At 42.4% G+C, this 13463-nt stretch overlaps 1 protein-coding gene across 1 annotated transcript in view; it reads right to left on the reverse strand.

Moving 5' to 3' along the window:
* RAB11FIP4 (RAB11 family interacting protein 4) overlaps positions 1 to 3115 on the reverse strand; it is a 72664-nt gene extending 69549 nt beyond the window's left edge. The window contains exon 1 of the mRNA XM_082326934.1: positions 3066 to 3115. The gene's annotated coding sequence lies outside the window, so the exon portion shown is untranslated. The remainder of the gene's footprint in view (positions 1 to 3065) is intronic.
* Between the last annotated feature and the right edge of the window lie 10348 nt (positions 3116 to 13463).

A 13463-nucleotide genomic window follows, 5' to 3' on the forward strand; every position in this document is an offset into this window, starting at 1 on the left:
TGATGGAAGTCAGTGGGAGATTTCCCACTGATCTGAGAGTCCCGTAGTAACCAAGTGCTGCTGTTTGCTTTCTGCGTATCACACCTTAACAGACTTGAGCTCACAGGAAGAGCTCTCCATTCACCTGAAACATCACTGACACAGCTTCTCATTATAGACCATTAGAAACCTTCCATGGAATGGTCTTTACATTTGAGATTGCATATACAATAGGACATTTTTCTCCTTTTTGGATGAAGTTTTTAGACTTTAAAAGCTTGTCAGGGTTTGTTCTTGTTTACACTGAAGGAAAAAAAAAAAAAAAGGAAAAGCAGACCATCTAGAAAATGTCAAATGAAATGCCCCAAGCTCCTGGTATCAGGGGATTTTATGTATCAATTTAAATTAATTGCACCCAGTTGGTTGGAATTAAAGGCTGGAGGCTTGGCAGTTTCTTCTTCCCCATTTGACTCAACATACATGAACAGCTGGATCAGTTCAGCACCTTACTGTGGCTCCTGCCACTTTATCCTACTTCTTGGAATTACCTTCACCTCTTCAGGTTTCTGCCTTTGGGCTTTGGAAAGCTACCATACAGGGAGTGGGCACTTGGGAGGGGAAGCAAAAGTGAAAGCAGGGGACAGGGGAAATAACATGGGACAGCGGTAAATCTCCTCTTCCTCTCAAATCACATTGTGAATACAGAGATGGTGTAACAACGAACCAGCTCAGTACTTGCCTTTGTGTAAGTACAACCCCTTGGGTGGAATAAGAGAGATGCATTCCCTTTTAAAATATCTATTTGTGCCATCACAGCAGATGTATCCTTCTGCTGCCTGAGAATTTCACTGCACCTGAGAATCAGACTGACATGCAAAGGGTACGCTGGGATGAAAATCAGATTAGACAGGCAACTACCATTTGTGCCATTGGGAGTCGCCCATAAACTTGAATACATCACCAGGAATTCACACTCAATAAGGTCTGGGAGATGCAAGGAGACCTCTTATGTTTTCAGTATGTGCTTCTTTGGGAACAGGGAACAAATCTCATCAATGGTGATAACCTCAAATCCACCTGGGCCTCAGTTCTCCTCTGTTCCATCAGATTTAAAACTCCAACTTTCTGCCATAGCAGAGGATCCTTAAAGCAAGTGCAGAACCTGTTCACAGCCTTCTCCCAGTCTTTAACTGACATCTAGCGAACAGTTTCTAAACTGCACCTGAAAGACCTGGAGATTGTAGATGAAACGATCCCCTCTGGAGGGCAGCTGTGCAGAGGAGCTGTGGGATAAGCATGAGGCGTACAACAATGTGCACCGTTTGCTGGCCTCTCCCTATCACGATAGCTCATCTGCCCTGTGGGCGGGTGGGGAAGAACCTGGTTCTGCTCAGAGGCTGCAGAAATAACTGCATTGGCCCCATTAAAGTGGGCAAACACAGCTGCTGGACTCGACTGCAATGGTGCCACCCACTGCAGGGACCATACAGGGTGGCTGGTGGACATCAGAAGTCCTACCCAGGAGCGATCAGCAAGGCTTCCACCACAGCACTGCCAGACCAACTCCTTCTGAACAGGAAGGGTCACCCTCTGCCCCCTTCCTCTCCCAGAGGCACCAATCTAGAACTCAAGCGGGAAATCCATCGGCTGCTATCAGGATTAGCAACTGCAGCTCCCACCCTCAGGCTCTCCTGGCAGATAGGCGGCAGGCGGTGGTGCAGTTTGCAGCCATCTCACAGTTTGTCTTCAAGCACGCTCCACAGCACATCTTTGGGTGACAGTAGATGTGAAATCCCTGAGGAATAAAAGACCCAACGACCATGCCGCCTGCCTTCAAAGCGTGTCAGAACCAGCCTGCAATGTCTGCATAGCAACAGGGGAACATCTAGTGATTGCAGCGAGCCTGCTTTCCATTTTATAGCCTCCATCATCTATTGCAAAACAGGGAGTTTGGTTTAGGATATCTATTAAGGTAACCAAGCAACAGCATGGTGGGTATCTATGTCATCAGTTACAAAAAAATAGGGTTTTAGAAACAAGCAGAACGATGGTGGTGTCAGCCTGCCACAGCCTAGGTACTGAAACCAGCCTGTCATTTTCATCAAGCAAGAAGAGCCAATAAGCCCAGACAACTCTTCCTTATTAAGAAAGTTTATGACTAAATTCTGCCCTCCTGTTTGCAGTCATGGAGGGCTCCTTCCATCTTGTGACAGACATCTGCTGCATCGAGGTGAAGGAAATGTCTCTATACTTTCTGTATGAACAGTGAAAACCATTTTGTATAACACCATGAACTGTTTTAACACCAGCATGCTTATCACATGTCTTTCCTCAATACATGAGTATTGTTCTCACACTTCATCACCTGGGAAGGTAAAATGCTTTCCCTACCCATTTCAGGATCACTTGTAGTCTCATAACACCATTGACATGCAATCCTTATCTGAATGTACAATGCTAACTGTACCTTTAATCGTAAGAATTTATAAGGGTAGAGGTGATTAAAACCAAGGTAAAATAAAGGAGAAACAAATAGATGCTTAAAGAAAACATAACATTATCCTGCTTGTTACACTGCACAGACACTGTCAAATTAAGGATACAGATGCAGACCTTTAACGGTTTGAAAATATGCTATACCCACCAGCCAAAATACTATCAAGGTTACCAGAGGTGTATTGCTCCTGCTTCCCGACAGCTGTTGAGTCCCTGTTTATTATCTGCAGAAGGTCTCTGAGGACTTGTTCACCTACAAAGTTTGACTGATTTAATTAGATACAAATCAGTGTTTTCCACTTGTGTGGCGCCAGCGAGCTTGTATGCGATGTCTCCCTTCACAGCCACGCGAATACTGAGCCTCGTAAGAGCAATGCTATCCAAATCCTAAATGCTCTCACACCAGCTGACAGCTACCCTGTGTTAAATGCAGCTTAAACCAGCGTGGAAGACTTGCTAACAGTCATGAATCTCGGAAGGAAGAGTCAACAGGCCTAGTAAAACAACAGCATTTACAGTGACCCAACTACACATCACACCAGAGGCTTCCTCAGCCCACTCCCATCAGACAGAATTAGTGCTTCTCTTACCTGGTAATAGTAATCAACATACTGTGGCTCGTAGTGTCGAGGCCCGGAGTTTTCAGGAGACAGAACATCTTTTAGTAACTCTTCACAGCCTGGCAAACAGAAACGAGAGCAAATGGTCAGGCTGAGAGTTTATCTTCCCAGAGATTGCATGGACAATGGAGGAAGAAACACAGGTTTGTAGCTAATCTGTATAACCTTTAAAGTTAGCTTTGGAATATGTTTAAATAGCTCTAACAAAGCTCTGCCTTCAGACTTCTGCACAGCACATATTCAGCATGTGGCACTTAAATAAGCGCAATTACGCTAACGCTGACCCTCAGCATGGATACGCTACACTGCAATGAAACTGAAAGCTGAACATTGCTTGACTTGGTAAACTGTCCTGCGGGACAGAAACCCAGCCCTGACCAACCCAACACTCTGAAGTCAAACACTGGATTTCCAGGCTTGGCATGAGCCAGTGTCTATTGCACATTAGTGTCAGTGGAGCTGCTTCTGATTTTCTCTGGTCTAAGTGACAAAGGGGCAATACCTAAATGTCACAAATTCCCCTTCAAAAAGAGCTCTGTCACGGAGCGTACAGTGTTTGGCAAGCAAATAGCTATGCATTGCAACCAGCGATTTTCAGCCTCTGTGTTTGCTTTTGTTAACAAACACATTAACAGCTGGAAAAATCAATGTCAGTGTTTCCCTCAGTCCTTCTCTCATCTGAAAACCTGAGACAAATATAGAAACACTGAAATCACCGAATGCCTCATTCCCCATTAATTACCAATGACCGCACTTGGCACGTTGAGCTGCAGAAGGCAGTAATACCAGGCCAGGTTATTTTAGAATAACCTGCTTACTGCCTTGGGCCTAAACTGTGTGAAACCTTCTCAGCATGTGTTGTACACTATCCTACTTGGAAGCTGCAATTATCCAGCAGTATTTCTCTCTTCTGTCCCATCGCTAATGCAATACGTTTGGCTGTGACATTACACACCGATACCCGCTCGTGAGGCAGGTGAGGCAGAGGAAACACAGTAACGTAAGAAAGTGTAAACCACACAGGTTTATACTGTTAGCTGATCTTTTCTCTTGTTTTTAAAATAAAGGAATAACATCTGTAGGGGTGAAGATACCTTGTGGTTATGGAGGCTATGTAGTCCCTTAAAAAGTAAACGAGTACTTAAAAGAACAGAAAAGGTAACCAGATGGAGGAAGCCTAATAAGGGAGATCAGTATGTTGTTCCTGTCTCCCACACACAGGCATATGTCAGAGGCAGTGCATGGTGGATGAAGCAACCATTAAGATGTCAGGAGTGTCAAATGGACAACAGGCAGCAGGACTTTTCTCCCTCTTCCAGCTTCTGCAGCAAAGTGGGATTCTCAAATGACACAGAAGGGAGAATGAATTAAGCTATTAGTTGCACACTTCTGTACATTTTTGACTTTGCTGGAGAAGTTAGTGGGCAAGAATGGTGCGTTAGGGTCACTTCCCAAAGAGGAGCTCACCTGGGAATAACAATCCAAAAAACAATTTACTGGCTGATAGAGGCAAGATGTTAAACTCGTTTGCCTAGAGAGGGCATCTTTCTACATAACTTGCCCTGCTTGTGGCTCTCGCATTACCCACCCAGCCACGATCCTTTCCTTTCTCTTGGTTTTATCATTATGTGTGTCGGCCTGTGCGTGGCTGAGGTTATTCTCTAGTCCTCTTACGGAGGAGAATTCAATTTACTGTTTGTACCTTTTGACATTAATAACCAAAGCTTATTTCTCATCAAACTGCCTCATGCCAGCACCCACTGTGACAGTCTTTACACATATGAACCGCTTACTTTGGTAAAAGGTCTCTGCATGATATGGAGCATCTAATCATTAAAGTGAGTTATCTCCAGCAAAAAAGAAAATCAATGCCAAGTGCTACCACAGTAATGGATGTAGATTAGTGTAATGAAGGAGATGTGTTTACACAGTTCTAAAAATTCCCAACAGTATCTTCAGTCATAATTTCAAGCCGTATTTTCCTAATTCAGTTGTACTAACAACAGTGCTTCTAGCTAAAGACCTCTAAGCACACTCAATCTTCATTTAAGCCTGTTAGGTGAGAAGTTATCTCCTCCCCCAACTTTTTTCTTTGGTGGGGTAAAATCACAAAGGCTGTGGGTTTTCAAAGGTGCAAGAAGGATTTAACTGCCCAAAAACAAAGGGAGTCAAAACCCCTTCTGCCTTGCCTCCTTTTGAAATGCCAGCCAGACTGGTCTGTTAGAGCTAGAGTCACAAACAGCTCCCAGATCTCCAGGGTCTCAAATCTAGAGCTTGGCTGCGAGGTCTTGTGTCCCCGCTTTGTTGTTCAGTTCTTACCTAAGATTATTCCTGATCCCGTTCTTTCATTGTCCTTGTCCATTAAAGCAGACACCTTCATGATAGCCCTTGGCCATTTAAATTCAAGCCTATAATTTATTCAGTAAAAACACTGGGGAGAAAAGCATCGCCTCCTTTGTCCTCAACCTACTTGGGGCAGCCCTCACCGCTTCTTCATGAGAGCTACTTGGCACAGGCCTTTATGTCCTGATCCAGAACCACAGAAGCTGATCAAGCATTTGACCCATTTCCAGAACATCGCCAGGCATTTAATCCAATTTGTTCACCTAGCTGCATAGCTTAGAATGGCAAACAAAGCCGAATCTTGCTTTTATTGAAGTCACAGGCCAAGTTTCCATTGGCACCGACAGACTCAGGATGTAGGTTCATCTGAGACTCTCTCCTTCTGCAAAGGTGACTTTTTGGTGGGAAGATGTTCGAGTGTGCAGCAACCAGTGTCCCCTGTGAGAGAGGTTTGCTTAGCATGCAAGCTGGCATGACAGCTTGGATCTCTCCATCCTGCTGGGAAGATTTGCATGTTATTATACTCCGTAAAAAAAGTGAAGAAGAGAAGGAAATGCTGAGAGGCCATTTTCCTCTGAGATGACTAAAACACATCATTGCTGCCTTGCAGACATCTGAACCTGTTCCAACATCCATCAAATCAATGGAAAGATGCCCACTGGCTTCAAGAATCTTAGGATTGTGCCATTGGTTTTATTCCTCTTAAGAACTGTGTTTAAAGAATAAATTCTCTGTTGCTCTTTTCCCCTGTGAAGACACAAATCAGAATCTCTTAACTCTGGAGGACTCTGATGCTGGTCTTTTCTTTGGGCCACCCCTTATCACCATTATCACCAGGAAGGTGGGTTTTGGCACATTGTCAGGAAATGCATCAGCTTTCTCACTCGGTGTTTTTCTGCAACAGTGCTAATATATCTCACCTTTCACTCCCCTTATCTAAATGATAATTTGAATTTTCCAAGTACTCCAAGAGGTTTACACAAGAGGCATATTATAAAGAGGGGATACTGGAGTGTCTCAGATACTGTGCATATGTCTTCTTATCACCAGAATATATTTTGGCTTGTAGCCTGGGAAATGCCAGTGAACTGAATTAGCGTGTCACAGTCCAGACAGAAAACAACGAAAAATCAAGGTTTACTCTGGCAAATCTCCATATGGAAATATTAAGGCACTGGACAACAATTTGTACGGGAAGCAGTCTAGTCTGGCGCACATGGTGCTCTCTGCCACCAGTACCACTCTTCAGAAGAAACAGGCTTGCCTAGGCTTGCAGAACTGCCATGATGGATATTTCAAGCTGTGCAGCAGTATGCACCCAAGGCTAGAATCTGTCCATAAATAACCCATTGCAAATAAGCAAAGGAATACTTCCTGGCTACTTTAAGGACCTCCTGCACTAAGATGTCCCATTATTGCTGTAACTTCATTTTCCAGGAAATGGTAAAACTGAAAGCCACTTACATGGCTGATTAGAGATATTTCATTTGGATGCCTACTTGTATCAGAAGATATTAATGTGCTCGATGTTCTCTCTCCCTTGCTACAGTTGGGAAAATTTCCTCATCTACATTTTTGCGCAGCACTTGGCAAGGAGGTTTAGCTGCACTGCAATCGTAGTGAGGCAGTGGGTAGAGGCAAAGAGCTAACCCAGGAGTAGTTTCAAGTCCTTGTGTTTTTACTGCAGCTCCGCAAAAGGATGCCCTCTATGGAGGACCACTCTGCTAAAGGGCTGCACATCAGATAAATCACTGCGCGGGGTGACACAGATCAGGAACAATCTCGTATCTGGAGAACAAATTTAACTATCAGATCACAAAATGAGAATGGCCAGAAGCTGCTAATTTTCTTCTCTGGCTAAAGACACCTGATGAGTCAGCACAGAGGCAGCTTCTCTGTGTCACTCGGAAGACTGTTCAACACATAGACGTGTATCAGTTCTTGTTAACAAAGCACTGAGTCACTCTCTAGTCTGGTCTGTCAAAATTATCGGCGTTAAAAACTATTTATCCTAATATTAAAAACGCATACGCAAACAGAGTTCATTTGGCCAGAATTGGGTTAGAGGACAGCATATGAGCTTGGAATTATTTGCACTTTGCAGGGCAAAGTGAAGTAAAATGGCAAGTGACCTGTCCCTGGTCAGAAGTGTGCTGCAGAACAAGGATTCTTAGTAGCACCAAAACGACTAGGTCATTTATCCTTTCTTTTTGTGAAAATAGCCAGCTAAGATTTTTCCTTTCTTGAAAATACCTGGCTAAGACTTGTCAACTCTCAAAACACAGTGCTGGCTGTCCAGAGGCAGCACAGGGTCATCTATAGTCCTAAGCAAAGATGATTAAAGTGTTTTACAAGCCTCGGAAGGGGAAGACATAAACCTTTAACTTTTTCAGTTCACTCAGGAATGCCAGACATGACTTCTCTCTTGAGTTAATTTTATAAATTTACCTTCAGTTTCATTTTTAAAAAATTGGTTTTCACAGCCTAACAAACAGTCAATTTGCAAACGGACATTCTGGCCACAAATAAACACAATTGCGGCAAAGTGATTTCCTGCAAATGCTCCAAGAAGGAGATTTAACCCATACTGCATCGGGCAATTTTCACAGGCAATTAAGCAAGTTTAATACTATAGGAAATCAGAGCTGGTTACCTAATTGAATGTAGTTGGTTCCTAGCATTTTTCCTAAGAGCAATAACTTTTTACTTTATCTATCCTTGGATCTTTAATGGTGTATTAGACTCATTTATTCTTTCAGGCTGTATTTAGTAAATTTTAGTTGAGTCTTAGAAAACTCTGAAGTACTTTTAAGAGTAACCAACTTCAGTTCATTAAACAGCTATAGCATAATTTACAACAGGAGAGCTCAGCTCTTCACATTTATGTGACAGTCCTTCTCCTTGGAGCCACCCCAAGTACCGCTCCTGTCAATAAGTTATTCTTAAAAGAATGGATAGATTCATCAAATCATCTCCAGATATGGTGCACTGTGAAGTTTGAAATCTATAGCTATGAGCCTAAATGGGTTCATAAAGACTTTGAGGTTTTCTGCAGTGCTTTACTGAAATTCCTGTGCTAGTGCAGCTGTCCTGGTCTTAGGTATCAGTATGTATTACAAATACTGGTGCCGAGCAAATAAAGCTAAACTCCTTTTACATGACTGCAGCATATTCATCTCTTATTCCATGCTGGATCTTCAGGGCAAAGCAGGTGCAATACAGCTATGGGACTGTAAGCTAGATTTTAAAGTTAGTTAAAAAGAGATGGCCAAAACTCGGCATTGGTTTTGTGAGAAATATGTTTGTTTGGAGCATCTGAACGAAACTATAAAAGCAAATTAAAAAATAAAAATCTCCAGTGAAACAGAAGGCCAGACATAATCTGCTCTGGAAAACTTTGTTTTGAAAAAAAATCATCAAATTTTATACTAAATTATCTTCATATTCTTTCACAGTCCAGATGATAACCTGTCACAGTCTGAGCTGCCAGAACAGCCAATTTCCCTTTTTGAACATTTCTTTAAAGCTTTGGGCAAATCTGTATTCTTGGAATTTTCATCAAAATTGCTAGGAACTCATGGAGAAAGATATCTACTTTTTAACTTTTATCTGCTCACATAAAGACTGCTTCTAGAAGCTTTCCAGCCAACTGCAGTAATTAGATGCCTAAAGATCCAGGGAAGCACAGAGACGGATTTTTGAAGGCACACAATGGTCTGTGTTACTATTTTGAAGATTAGGAGGTTGCTATTGCTGCAGGTGGGGAAGCATATAAATTCACAACTGTACTTCTTCCACATCGTTAATGAATATGAAGGAGCTCCTACAACTCTCCCTTTTCAAATATCATAACAGAGCATAATTTAAGTGTCCTTAAAACTTTTACAAGATGAGGAAAAGACTCTCTTGCTCCAGGAGAAAAACAGGCTGTACGATTTCATCTGAAAAAACAGTGATTCTGCTAAAGCACAGAGTCATTATTGCAGAAATGCTCTGTGCTAACATGGCTCGGTCTCTCCCATTATGAAAGCCATTACCCTCCAGTTAGTACACAGTGGTCGGTGTTATTTTCATGGTTAAAATAAGTTGTAAAGTTGGAATACATTTGCCTTTATCTTTTAATTCTGCATTAATTTCTCTTTGTGCTGTACCCTCTCATCTCTGTGAGCTGCAACACCAAGGTCAGTAGGGGGAGCTCACCCTTTATTTGTCAGAGTTTGGGGGTTTTTTAAGTGGAATATCAAAGCAGAGAGACTATTGGAAAGACAACATAAATCTTAAAATAGAAGGAACAGGTCAGACTAAATTAGAGCCTACTAAACATACCAAGAGCCCGCTCCTGCAAACACGTCTGACTGTGGAACCTACTAGCCTGCATAGCACATTAGAAATAACAGTTCCACTCAAGCCTTTAAGTATCACAAGTGGCAGAAAATATTTACTGGACCAGTACAATAAATTCAGTACAGCAAAAACAGTCATTGACTCCACTGGGCAAACAGTAATGGATCCCATGCTGACCCTGCTGAAATCAATGGGAATTCAGCCTTTGAGAGATGTCTGACTGCTCTCAAAGTCTCTAAGCAGTGCCACTTCTTAGACTGTACTGGCTTTGACACAGCTGCTAGGTAAGAGGGTACAGGTGTTATTTCACAGCAATTGTTCTCCAGACTGATGCAGTTATTAGAAATAAAGCCATGCAGTGAGCAGATAGAGAGGGCAGCTTCAGCAGGAGTAAAACCTTCATATACTGGCATTCCAGTTAAATTGCTGCAAAGCTTTAAATTTGATGGCAAGCCTGTCCCTGGCTCTGGCAGAGCCTAATTGCGTGGGGAAAGCAGTCTCGACAGCAGGGGCTCAGCACAGATGCTGAGGCAAAGTCCTTTAATCCACAAAGGTCCAGCAAAAAGAAGCAAGGCTTTCCATAAATAGAAGGCACCCTGCCTGTCCAGTAGACTCCAGAGACACAGTAGGAATGAGTTCCTCCAACACACTTGTCCCCTCTAGCATAGATACCTCTGCTTGAAAAAGTCATCTCCATCACTTCCAAAGGTCCCTGCTGTTAGTGAGGTGCCTCAGCACATCCTTCCCCACAGCTCCTGCTACTCCGCAACTGAAGATTAATTGCCTTTTCCACCTGACAGCCCCAGCAGCTGCTGTGGAGGTACATGACTCATATGTCATGAGGTTTATCCAGCTCAGAAGCACTAACGAGGAGGCAAGGCTTGATGTCCACTTGTAAAAGAGCACAACACTTTTCATTTGTACCATGCAAGAGTGAACAATGCCCTGGTTTATGGAGGAGAGAGGCCAAGCTGCAGATTTTAGATCCAAGATTCAGGATTTCTCCTTGCAGTGAGAGCTGCTGCCAACCAGGTACAGAGCAGACACTCAACACACTGATGTTTGGGATTTTTTCAGGTTCCAACATTTAGTTTTTTGCTAAGATCCATACCTGGATCTGAAATGCTCAAATTGACATCATCAGAGGTCAATTCTTTACTACTGAGATTTGAACCTGTTGTTCTAGATGCTTCAAACCTCATGCTTTAAACAAATTCAAGGCACTGAACTACCAAAAAAACACTCTATCATCTCTGTGCAGCAAAAAATTTCTTCAGCGTACTATAAAGGCAAGCATCTATGAGACAAATTAATTTGAAGTCTCATAAATAAGAAATACGGCAAGGTACTAGGATAGTAAAGCTTGAATTTAAACATTTGGCTTCCAATGCTAAGAATAACACAGCTTCATACTCCATTACTGAAAAAACCACTGGATTTATAGTAGGATCTCATTTTGCTCTATTAATCTGATTGCCCCAAGCAATTGCAATAGGCTGAGATGTCAAAGAATCATATTTATAATCTGTTACTGCCAACATAAATTGCTTTTGTTTGGTAACAAGCCTCCTGCTACCCCTGGCATGTGACTGCACTGAAAAGTGAGAGGTAACAACATGGTGGAAACTTTCCATTCTGAAAGGCAGACATACCCTTTCTGAACTTTCTGAACATTGAATATGACCAATTTCATTTTTAAGAAAGGTATGGCTGGTAGCTAAGGCCAATAAAACTTCCATCCCGTGAGGTGAGCAATAGAACCAGCTTTTCTAAAGGGATGCTGTAAAAGCATGCGTAGCAATGTCTTATCAGAAATAGATACAACTGCTCCTGTGATTATGCACACTTGGCACTGACACCGTGGTGTAAGTGTTGACAATGGTAACGATGTGCTAGGAGAGCTCTAGGTGATGCTGCAGAGTTGGATGATTTCTCTGTATCTGTTCACATATACATACTAATATACATCAAGCACATGATTGGGACCCTACCTATAATATGCTCTGCATAAGGGCTTTAAGCTATCCATAAACTTGGAGTACAAGGTATTCCAGAGAGTTTGATTCAGTCACATCTTTGCAGGACTAGACCTTAGGATATGAATACATGGATCAGTTCCCACAAGGTGAGCAAGGATGAAAACTCCCAAGACATCATCACTCTCCGGTAACTGTCAATATGCACACGCTGTCCCTCACAGTAAGGAAATGTAGCTGCCCACTCCTTCGCTAAGGGTATTGCCCACTGTGGACAAGGGCACAGTTATTACAGAAGAGATGTTCTTCTGGGTCACATCTATCCCTTCCTGATCATATTTTGTGCATTTGTGCCCCTCTTTAGACTGTGAATTACAGAGGACTACCAAATGATTTACAGAGCTTGTGTCTTATTTAACCCAGAACCCAGTTTGCTACAGCATTTCCTGGACAAGGAAAACCTCTAGTATAGACTTTAATGTCTATACACTAATGCATTAACTTTCCTCCTGGGCTTTCTATTGCCTTCTCTTCAAACGTATCAGTATCACCTTCGAAGGCGTCTCCACGAACATGGACTGAGAGCAGCCTCTCACTGTAATTTTATATAATTATACACTGTCCTTGGCTGCCGTAAATGTTAATTAAAATTGCTGTGGTGTTATGCTCTTGCATCATTATGGCTTTGTAATAATCTCATCATAGCAAACTACAGAGGCTTCTCCTGGAATCACACTACGATCACTGCGACATTCACCCTGTCCCTGAAGTGAAGCCTCTGGGCTGTGACAGCACTCTGGCGCTTTACTAAGGACATACTATGTGTCTGTTAAAGGACAGGCTGGATTATTTTGCTACGGGAAGCTAGAAAACTAATCAGCAGCAAAATGGCTAAAGTCTCTCTTCACTGTTTGCTTCATTGCCCTTTGGCTAAGCTATAAAGCATAATAATGTCTGTCTTCTGTCAAGGACTGAGTTTCCTTGCAAAGGAGATGGTTTGATCTACCTGGTCTCTATCTTCAGGGCTTGCACGGCATGGCCAACCTGTCATTAACCCTTTTCACTCCAATACATGTCCCCAAGTCCTTTGAAAACATGAATTAACTATACCTTGCAGATACCTCAAGAAGAGTATAACAGTCTTACATTTCCTAGTAGAGAAACTAAAGCCCAAGGGCTCTCTAACTTCCTTAGGTAAATCAACAGCAGAACAAGATGAGAACCTGGAAGTATCCGACTTTGGCACTGCCTGCTACCCACAAAGCTACTCTTTATTCTGATACCTTTGTCTTTAAACCACATCACATTTGTTCTGAAAAACTAACAGTAAACCAACACACAAGCACTTGTGGATGTAGGAAATCTAGCACTGCTCGCCACTGATACATGAGATGCACAAAAAGGAAAAACATACTGGCGCTGTTCCCAGAGTTGCCCTACTGTCACTACAAATAACCACAGTCAGAAGAGAGGATGTCTTTGATCATTACGTTTTCTGCAACCAGAGAAACATTAGTGGAACTGAAGTGGATTTTTTTAAGAAATATACACATACCTTTGATAGCAAAAACTCCATGACAGAAGTCCTTAAAATTGATTCTTCCCAAATCATTTGGGTCCAAGTACTTTGCCAGTTTTTCCACCTAAAAGAAAAGATCATAAAATGTGTTGAGCTTGGTGCATCATCTGTTGCTCAGTTGCTCTA

This window comes from Platalea leucorodia, assembly GCF_965183815.1.
Source record: "Platalea leucorodia genome assembly, chromosome: 14".
In the NCBI taxonomy this organism is placed as follows: Eukaryota; Metazoa; Chordata; class Aves; order Pelecaniformes; family Threskiornithidae; genus Platalea; species Platalea leucorodia.